At 45.4% G+C, this 10740-nt stretch overlaps 1 long non-coding RNA gene across 1 annotated transcript; it reads left to right on the plus strand.

The window, feature by feature from the left end:
- Positions 1-9361: 9361 nt before the first annotated feature.
- LOC132874641 (uncharacterized) lies at positions 9362-10519 on the plus strand. Its single transcript, XR_009651686.1, has 3 exons — positions 9362-9651; positions 9776-9841; positions 9938-10519. It is a non-coding gene; the product is annotated as an uncharacterized LOC132874641 (long non-coding RNA).
- The last annotated feature ends 221 nt before the right edge of the window (positions 10520-10740 follow it).

Raw genomic sequence — 10740 nt, forward strand, 5'->3', positions numbered from 1 at the left:
CAGTGTGGTTCAGTAGCACGATCCTTCGTGCTGTGGAGGAGGTGTCTCCTTCTCGGCTGTCTGGCGTGGAGGACTGCAGGTCTCCTCCAGCGAGCAAGAAGGTAAATTGTCTGACGTCTCTTCTCGGCTGTGTTCTAAAGTTTCTCCTTGTTCTACAGTTACTGATGCTATGTTTTATTTGATGGTGCAGGTGGCCTCCCCAGCGGCAGCCAGGCGTCGTAGGACCTCAGAGAGACGCCCCCCCCACCACCAGTCTCCTGTGAACAACGTATGTTACACAACTGACACACACAGTGAATGTTTACAGTTGACACGGTGTCTTCATGGAGACATAACTAGACTGTCTGAATTTTGATGTATTTGTTCTCATCTGTCGACAGTTGGTTGGATCCCCTCCAACCAGGCTGTCACAGAGACTGGAGGACGACGCCCCCTCCAGCCCGGTTCCTCGGTCCAGGACCACGGACGGACCATCCCCCCGCACCCAAATTTCAGTGACCAACGTATGTTACTCTCTGCCACAACAGACACAATCTCACACAGAACACACATTGTGTTCACTGAGACATGAAGTTTAACGTGTTTTGTTCTCGTGTGTCAACAGCTGATGGAGTCCCCTCCAGTCAGGTTGTCCTGCAGTTTGGGTGATCCGGAGACCCCCTGCTGTTCCCCGGTTGCGAAGGTAAATATTATTCCTATTAAGTAAAGTTCATAATGTCATTAAAGTCTTCATTTTATCAAATTATTTGTTTTCAGGTGCCCAGGATGAAGACTCCTTCACCGGCTGGACCATCCAAGACCATTAAAGATGTGGCCCATCAGTCTCCTCGCCCAGCTAAGGTATTTACCCCACAGTTGACACAGAACGTTTACTGTAAAATCAGCTGTAACTACATTAAACTGGTTCATTTAACATCTGATAGCATTATATTTCTCTGCACACAACACAAATGTCAGTGAGAAATTGAAATACACTTGGAAAACTGTTCTTGTATCAACTTGGTGCGTTGTTTCCTCATGTCTAAATATTAATTGGAGTTATGACTTATCACAGACATGGACACCATTTCCCTCATCGACTTCCTGGCCCTGGATAATTGACGATGGACTCTCCAGCTCCCCTGCTAAAGAGGTCAGGACATTTACATTCGGGTTTATCGTGGGTTTAATAAAGTGCTTGTGGGGGTGTGTGTGTGTGTGGTTTATTTCAACTCGAATGCATAAAAAGACCTTTAAGGAAGAAATAATTCAGAGTAGTATAGTCTAAACAGTTTATGGTTTTATTAATTGTTTAAAGATAAACACAAGTAATGGTACAGAGGTTTTCTAAATATGATCTTGGTAAACTTAAATTAATAATACTGGTCAGAAAACCTCTGTACTTGTAAAGTCAACATCCTGCAGTGTCAGTGTGGTGAAGGTAGTAGCCTCCTTTAAAGGTCCTTTAAATTCTCCTTTAAACTTTATTCTAGAAGACCATGGGACAAAGGAGACGCCACGATGGTCTCAACATGTTTAAATTTTGAACAAGGAATAATGTAATGTGTTGCCAAGTATACTTGCCATAACGTGTAAGATTGTCAGCTTTTTTATAGATTTATTTAATTGATCTGACAAACTTGCTGAAAATGTTCTACAATAGTTTGTAATGTGATTAGTTACGACTGCTGCTATTACTACTAGTAGTAATAAAGTTAACAGTATTAATAACAATGCTGGCAATAATGGGTAGTAACTCCTAGTAAGACTAATAACTAATTGTGACTTAGTAATAATTAACCTTTTAACATCTTTACAGGCGAGCGTCAAGGTAAGTGTGACGGTAAGTGGGGGTCAGTCTGTTGTTGTTAGGGCTAGCCACAGTCAGGCAGACATGAGGTACAGTGAATTCTCTAGAAATCATCAGTGTTCCTGCATGTCCCTGACTTTTCTCGCTTTTGAGAATGAGGGTGGTCACTTTAACACGGCTGCCCTCGATAGAGTGCTGGCACAGGGAGATTCACTGTACGTAGCAGTGAAACAACAGCTGATCCTGGAGAGAAGATACAATGATGACCATCTTAGCGTTGAGGAAATGCCAAAACAAGTCCTGACAGACACAAATATGTACAATGTCCATATGTCCAACATTAAATGTGGACTCGTCAAAGCCAGCAGCAACGGAAACCAGGGTCTCCTTTCCCTTGCTGAAGAGATTCAGTGTCTGTCAGGTCATGTTAGGCATGCGTTCATCATTGTATCTCCAGAGGTTATTGCAGTTTTCCGTGACCAATCAGGGAGGTATGGCGTGTTTGATTCACATGCCAGAAATTCAGCAGGTCTACCAGACCACAACGGAACTGCAATCATGAAGACCTTCACTGAAATCAGTGACCTGGCTGAGCACCTGCTCAAACTCTTTGCAGATCGTGGACCTTTTGCCACCTATGAGTTGGTGCTTGTGTCATTTGAAGCCGTCGGTTCCAGTGAATGTCTTCAGCAATCGTTGGTAGAAAAAGTCTCCAGGACAGCTCTCCCTCCAACAAACGAAAATATCTTAAAACTCGGTAAAACCCAGCGACAAAAGGCCAGAAGAAAAAGTAGCAGCAAAGAGCAACATGCACCAGTGTGCCATGTTGTCAAAAAAAAAGGAAGCTCGGTATATGAAAAAAATAAGTATGACAAGTGCCCGGAATTTGGAATTAAAAAAATGGAAGCAGACAAAAAATATTCGCAAGACAGTAATCATAGGAAACGACGGTTATTGTCTTTCAGACGTTATTATTTAAAAGTTCAAAGAAAAAAGAGCGTATTAATTATCCAGAGATATAAGGAAGATCCTGCTTTTCAGAGTAGACAAAAACAGTACATTAAAGACAAGTATAAGATGGATCCTGCTTTTCAGAGTAGACAGAAACAGTACAGTAAAGACAAGTATAAGGCAGATCCTGCTTTTCAGAGTAGAAAGAAACAGTACAGTAAAGACAAGTATAAGGCGGATCCTGCTTTTCAGAGTAGACGAAAACAGTACATTAAAGACAAGTATAAGGCGGATCCTGCTTTTCAGAGTAGACGAAAACAGTACATTAAAGACAAGTATAAGGCGGATCTTGTTTTTCAGAGTAGACAGAAACAGTACAGTAAAGACAAGTATAAGGCGGATCCTGCTTTTCAGAGTAGACGAAAACAGTACATTAAAGACAAGTATAAGGTGGATCTTGCATTTCAGAGTAGACGAAAACAATACATTAAAGACAAGTATAAGACGGATCTTGTTTTTCAGAGTAGACAGAAACAGTACATTAAAGACAAGTATAAGGCGGATCCTGCTTTTCAGAGTAGACAGAAATTGTATATGATGACGAAGTATATATCATACCAGAGCTTTAGGCAAAAGAAAAAGGAGCGTTTCTATGCTAGGTACCACAGTGATCCTGAGTTTAGGTTACGCTGTATCAAACGCTGTAGCCAGCGCAGAGTAACCAAACTGTCCACAGATGCTACTTTTTGCATCGTTAGCAAGATGCAGAGGGCATTAAGGATCAAACGAAAATATAGGAAGCTAGTGCCCCACACCCCCCGCCATTCACAGGCCATGATTAATCCTGTGATGGAAGCCGCCATCACAGCATTTCGCGAGCTAATTCGTCGTGGACCAACGTGCGTTTGTACGGTGTGCAACAGAGCAATGTTTCCTAATCAGGTTAAATTGTGCAATAGGGGAAAGTACACCCAAAAACCCAGAGTGGCCGCAGCCTGCTTAACAGGCAAGTACGTCCATTTTTGTGACGACAACTGCTCTGAACATTGCTCTGTTGCACAAGAGCGACTGCAGGAGTGGATCTGTAACACGTGTGACAGCCACTTGAAGAGAGGACGCATGCCACCAATAGCCACCGCGAACCGACTGGAGTTGGCACCGATCCCCCCGGAGTTGGCTACGCTCAACGTGCTCGAGCGGCAGCTTATTGCCAAAATACTGCCTTTCGCCAAGGTTATCGCTCTGCCCAAAGGACAGCAAAAAGCAGTCCGCGGAGCTGTTGTGTGCGTTCCATCGGAGATGGAAGCGACTGTCAACAGTCTCCCAAGACCCAGATCGGAAGCGCAGCTACTTCAAGTTAAATTAAAGAGGCGCATTAGCTATAAGGGCTACCAGCATTTCTATACCGTTAACATGAAAAATGTTTTAGCTGCCCTGGCCACGCTTAAAAAGATGCATTCTGAGTATCAGGATGTATCCATTAACGACAGTGCCACTTTTGACGAGTCGGTCAATCAAGACGACTCGCAGCACAATGTTGCTGATGCTGTGCAGCCGGAGCAGCATCAGGGAGACATTGAGGCTGGCATAGACCTCGAGGAGGTTTTTAGTAGTCAGAACGACCCGGACCCCGATAAACGTCGTCAGCCCAAGGAAGCTGACGAAGAGGAGGAGGAGCTTAGACCTGGCCTGACTCTGGACACGTGTATGCAGCCGCCTGACATCGCGCAGGAAATTCTTACGTATGGCGATGGAATATTTAGCGTTGCCCCCGCCCAGGGCAACAAACCAGTAGGGTTCTTCGCCATACCGAAACTAGAAGCCATGGCTTTCCCTGTGCAATTCCCGACAGGAGAGAACACACTGGATGAACCCAGAACCTTCTCGCTCTCGCCTAGCATGTATTTTAATTGCAGGCTGTTTGCTGCTGATACACGTTTTGCTAGCGACCAAACGTATCTTTTCTTTGCGCAGTTTGTCACAGAAACGCACCTGGCGACAAACAGCATGTCGATTCAAATGCGCAAAGGCAGGTCCAGAGCTGCAGATGGCCGTCATATTAACAACCTCATGCTCCTGGACCGAGACGAGGTGCAACGGCTCATTATGAGCCAAGACGCAACTCGGTTTATGCAACCTCTTCGAGGCACCCCGGCTTATTGGACAAAAACGCTCAAAGATGTCCACGCCATGGTCCGGCAAATTGGCAAACCCACGTTTTTTGCAACGTTCTCCGCTGCCGAGATGAGATGGGCTGAGGTCATAGAGATCATAAAAGCTCAGCAGGGAGAACTAGGGGACTTTTCAGAGCTCGACTGGAAAGCGAAATGCGACATTCTGCGGAGCAACCCCGTAACGGTGATGCGCATGTTTGAAAAGCGAGTCGATGCTCTGATGACCAACCTTATCCTCTCACCAGCACAGCCCATTGGTGAAGTAGAGGATTACTTTTATAGGGTTGAGTTCCAAGCTAGAGGAAGTCCCCATATACACATGCTGATTTGGATAAAAAACTCACCCAAATTTGACGACGCCTCTGACAACGAAGTAGCGGCGTTTATAGATCGCTACATCTCGTGTGAGATGCCTGACCCCGAGACAGACCTGGAGCTCCACGGAATTGTCTCAGAGGTTCAGGTGCACAGCAGGAAACATTCCAAGTCCTGCAAAAAAGGCAACATTGCCTGTAGGTTTGGCTTCCCTAAACTGCCTGTGGATGAAACCTTCATCACTAGGCCCCCCGTTGTTCGCCCCTCTGGAGTTTTAGACGAAAACCAAGATGAGGCTGCTGCTAGAGAACGGAGGGAGAAGCAGGCAATCGCTAAGAAGCGAAAGAAAGCCAAAGCCAAGCTTCAGCAAGTTAGAGACTTGCTCATGGATGCAGGCGCTTCATTTAGCAGCTTGACGGAGTTGCTCGACCGATGCGGTTTGACGCGTAAGCAGTACCGTAAGCTCTTCGACCGCGCCGCGAACAGCAACGTCGTGGTCCTGAAGCGGCATCCGAATGACTGCTGGGTTAATCAGTACAACCCAGACCTGCTTCGTGCCTGGAACGCCAACATGGACATTCAGTACGTCGTGGATGACTACAGCTGCATCATGTACATGATGTCCTATGTGTCGAAGCCAGAGCACGAGATGACTCAATTCCTTAAGAACGTCATCAAAGATGTAAAACAGTCCAACGTAAATGAGCGCGACGAAATGAAGCAGATTATGCAGGCCTATGTTAAACATAGAGAGGTCAGTGCTCAAGAGGCTGTTGCTCGCACCTGCAGCTTGCGTCTGAAGAGGTGCTCCCGCTCCGTTGTGTTCCTTCAGACCGACGAGGAGGGTCTGAAGATGAGTCACCCTATTGGCAGACTCAAGCAAATGGAGCCGGGTTCGGAGGAGGTGTGGATGTCGGGCCTGCCTGACAAATACGCCTGCAGGCCTGTCGAGCCGGAGTTCGAGCACATGTGCATGGCCGAGTTTGCGTCGGAGTACAGGGTGCTGTACGGACAGCAAACTGAAAGTAGAAGCGGCATCCCCCTCTTACACGACATGGGCTTTGTTCAGAAGAGGACTGGGAAACCAGCAATTATTAGATTTCCTCACTTCTCAGAGCAGAAAACGCCTGAGAAGTTCTATAGAAGACTGCTCAAGCTTTATCTCCCACACAGATCCGATGACGACCTGAGAGATGAAGCACACCCGACCTACGAGCAGTTTTATAAGTGTGGCCAAAAGTATGGCGTGCGTGTCCGAGCCATCGTAGACCGCAACAAACAACGCTATGAAGGTCAAGGTCGGAAGCTTGACGAAGCGTTGGAACAGTATCGGGTGCACGGCCCTATAGTTAATGAATTGGACTGTTATGCGCCTGAAGTAGAGGCAGACCGGTTAGAGTGTCTTGCAGAGCGAGAACCTGACGACGAGCGTGAAGGCCAAGAAGAAGTTCCTGAATACGAAGTCAAAGACGGGAGGAGCTCCATGCCTAGGATAGAAGCGCCGCAGTTGAGTCCAGACTTTGTGAGAAAAATGTATCAAAGTCTGAACGAAACGCAGGCTTCTATCTTCTACAGCATACGTCAGTGGTGCTTTGAACTTGTGTGGGGTCGTGACGTCGAGCCGTTTTATTACTTTTTGACCGGGGGAGCTGGCTGTGGTAAATCGCACGTAATCAAGTGCGTTCACCAGGAGGCAACGAGGATTCTGCGTGAGCTCCCCAGATTCCGGGACCATGCAGACATGTCCCAGCCTGCGGTGCTGCTGACCGCCTTCACTGGCACAGCAGCCTTCAACATCGCTGGCGTAACGTTGCACTCCGTCCTCAAACTGCCAAGATCCTTGAAGCCACCGTATCAAGGTCTTGGAAACGCCCTTGATGAGGTCAGAGCGGCGCTGTCCAACGCGGAGATTCTCATCATTGACGAGATCTCCATGGTTTCCAAAGAGCTGTTTGCCTACGTCAACTGGCGTTTTCAACAGATCCGAGGAAACAAGAAGCCGTTCGGAGGAATTTCTGTCCTTGCTGTAGGTGACTTTTATCAGTTGCCGCCTCCCGGTAGAGCCAAGCCGCTGTGTGTGTACGAGGAGACGGAGTTTGATCTCTGGAAGGATCACTTCAAAATGGTCATCCTTACAGAGATCATGCGACAGAAGGACGATCGGGCTTTTGCTGAGCTCTTGAACCGCCTGAGAGTGAAGCAAAAGTGCGATCCTTTGAGCGACGAAGATAGACGGTTGCTCACACAGGCAGTGGCCGACATCAAGGATTGTCCAGTAGATAGGCTGCATATATACGCCACCAACAAAGAAGTTGACCGTCACAACTCCGCCACTGTAGCCTCCCTCCACGAGGATGCCATCGACATCGCAGCTCAGGATTACCGTAAAATGCCTACAACCGGCTGCATGACGATGGTGTTCGCCGTTAAAGGTAACCAGCGAGACTTGCCTGACAATATAATGGCTGCTCAAGGAGTACGCATTATGTTGACCAGGAATCTCGACGTGGAGGACGGAATTGTTAACGGAACATTCGGAACCATCTCGCACATTGTGATGACGGAGCGCGAGCCAAAATATGTAAAGTTGATTGGACTCCAGCTGGACAATCCCACAGCAGGACAGAGATTCCGCAAAAAGATCTTGGGTCCCTCAGACAATCTGGCCTATATTGAAAGGTCTGAGGAGAACCTGAGCAGCAAAAAAGGCGTTGTTCGTCGCCAGTTCCCCATGAAGTTGGCTTTTGCCTGTACGGCCCACAAAGTACAAGGCATGACGATGGCGTCGGCGGTTGTGTGCCTGAAACGCGTCTTCGAACCGGGCATGGCTTATGTAGCTCTAAGCCGCACAACTTCGCTGGGAGGTCTGACCGTCTGCGACTTCGACGAGAAGAAGATCTACGCCGACCCCGAGATCAAGATGGCTATGGAAAGTATGCCTCGAGCGTCTTTCCAGAGCTGTAGACCGTTGTTGAGTTTTCTTCAATCCGTGCAACAAACTCCAAAGGTTTTGACAATTGTCCACCACAACACGCAGGGTCTGCCATGTCACATGGTGGACCTGAGAGCGCATCACGAGCTCCAACGAGCGGATGTGCTTTGCCTTACAGAGACACATTTGTCGGGGTCTTCTGTAGCTGAAATTTTTCAATTGGAGGGGTATGCCATGTTCCCACGTAGCAGACAGCTGTCTTACAACAGCTGTGTGGACATGGCTAAAAAAGATGGAGGTGGAGTTGCAGTGTACTGCAGAGACTATGTGCAAGCAGAGCCTCGCAGGTACATGCAACAGGTCACGGATTTGGAGTTTGTTGTTGTTAAAATCAAGGCTCCGGTCAAAGTACTATTGGCGACGGTTTACAAACCGCCAAATTTTCAATTAGGAATCTTTCTCCAAAATTTGAAAAACCTCTTGGACTCATTGGCCATTTTAAATCACCAGCCCATCGTTGTTTGTGGCGATTTTAATGAGGATCTTCTTTCGAAAGGAAAAAAAAGCATCAAAGACTTATTTCAGTCCAGAGGTTACACTCAATTAATTAAAGAGTCCACCACCGAGAAGAACACGCTGATTGACCACATTTATATTTCACATCCTGATAAGTGTCTTCAATCAGGTGTTCTCCAAACGTACTACAGTTACCACAGTCCGGTTTATTGTATTTTGACCGACTAAGCCTCTCTAGCCAACACATGATCCATAGAAAAGTTTGAGTTTCTGTATCCTGTAGTGTGTGTGTAATGCATATGTAGTTTCTAGGCACTCCTTGAGCCTGGTCAAGGAGTAGTTTATCGTCACTGTTATTGTACTCTCTCTGTAAAGTGTTAATTGACCTTAAATAATTTTTTTTTGTAAAAAAAAAAAACCTTCACATTGTTTCATTTTGTCATAACTTGTCTGCGTGGGCGTTTTTCTTATTTAATTGTTTTTCATATACGTGTTTCAGGTCACTCATTTCAGTTTGTTCAATGAGTGCCCAGCTTTTCAACTGTGTAGTTTTAAGTTATTGTTAAGACTAATCATTGTAGTGGCATGTGTTGGCTGGAAATGGTTGAATCTTATGTAAATGCAGTGTAATTGCATTTATTTATGTAATAAAGAGCTCCGCATTATCTTGTCATTTATTGAGCTGCTGAGAATGGCGGTCAATTTAAAATGTTATGGAATTGGCTTAGCTAATGTAATGTTATGTAATCTTGTATTGTAATGTTGCTTTATGTAAAATCAAGCTGAATGTCAACAAGGTCCATCACAAGGTAAGTATCTCTCTTCCTTTGAATTATTCACTCGCGTTTGAGTAATGTAACTAAATCCCCCTCCCTTTCTCTTCTTCAGGCTCTCTACTATCCATGTTCAAAAGCAGGAGTATCTCACAGCAGAGTGAGGAGGAAATGAAGAGGACCACAGCTGATCTCGTGCCAGTGGGGACAGCAACCGATCACAAAAAAGCAGAAATATTTCATAACTTTTGAGCAATGTTTTAACACAATGCATTGAAACCTGTAACTTATGCCTTGTTGTTTTTTAATCTGGGAACATATGTAGGATGAAGACCTCCAGAAGACTATAGCAGCTCACTCTCCAGTGAAGACAGCAACCCAGCAGAAGAACGTAAGGGATATTTAGCATTGTATCTTCATTGATTTGTATATCAAACAACACTTTGAAAAGTGCACCTGACTAATGAATACTGTTTTAATGTTACAGGAAGAACAACAGACTCAGGAAGAAGACCTCCAGAAGATCCCCCCCCCCCTTTTTATCTTTAGTTTCCTGATTGGTTCGGTTGTCTTGTCTGCTTCTTAGATTAGTTCTCATTGTATTTAGTAGGGAGGATACACACCAGGTCCTAGGGCCTGTGATTAGTTGACCGGTAGTACCTAATCTGCTTTTTGTTGCTACAGTAATGCTTTTATGCCTAAGGACTACAGTTGACTTGTTAACTTGAGTGCAGTCCTAAAGTTTCCATCAATGAAACTGTCTTCATGTTAAACTGTTCATGTTGTTGTTGCCCAAATGAGGATGGGTTCCCTTTTGAGTCTGGTTCCTCTCGAGGTTTCTTCCTCATGTTGTTGTCTGAGGGAGTTTTTCCTTGCCACCGTCGCCACAGGCTTGCTCATTGGGGATAGATTAGTGACAAAATTAGCTCATGTTTTAAGTTGTTCAAATTCTGTAAAGCTGCTTTGCGACAATGTTTGTTAAAAGCGTTAGACTTATGTTGATTTTTGCTGACTCATCGGGTGTTTTTCAATGCCTTGGTTGTTTGCTTGTGTTTTATGGAAAAATAAACCTAATATCTGCTGCAAAATGTCTGTTTATGGTTGTTTTATTATTGCTTGCTAGGTATTAGCATGTTAGCTAGCTGTTAGCATCGTAGCCTCATAGTAAGTCACACATTCACACAGTACAGTACTCCTCCTGTGAAAGACAAAAAACCCACATGTATATTTGACCAGACAAATATTCAAACTTTAAATATTAACCAGTTAACTTATTGTTAAAAATAAATA

This window comes from Neoarius graeffei, chromosome 26, assembly GCF_027579695.1.
Source record: "Neoarius graeffei isolate fNeoGra1 chromosome 26, fNeoGra1.pri, whole genome shotgun sequence".
Classification (NCBI taxonomy): Eukaryota; Metazoa; Chordata; class Actinopteri; order Siluriformes; family Ariidae; genus Neoarius; species Neoarius graeffei.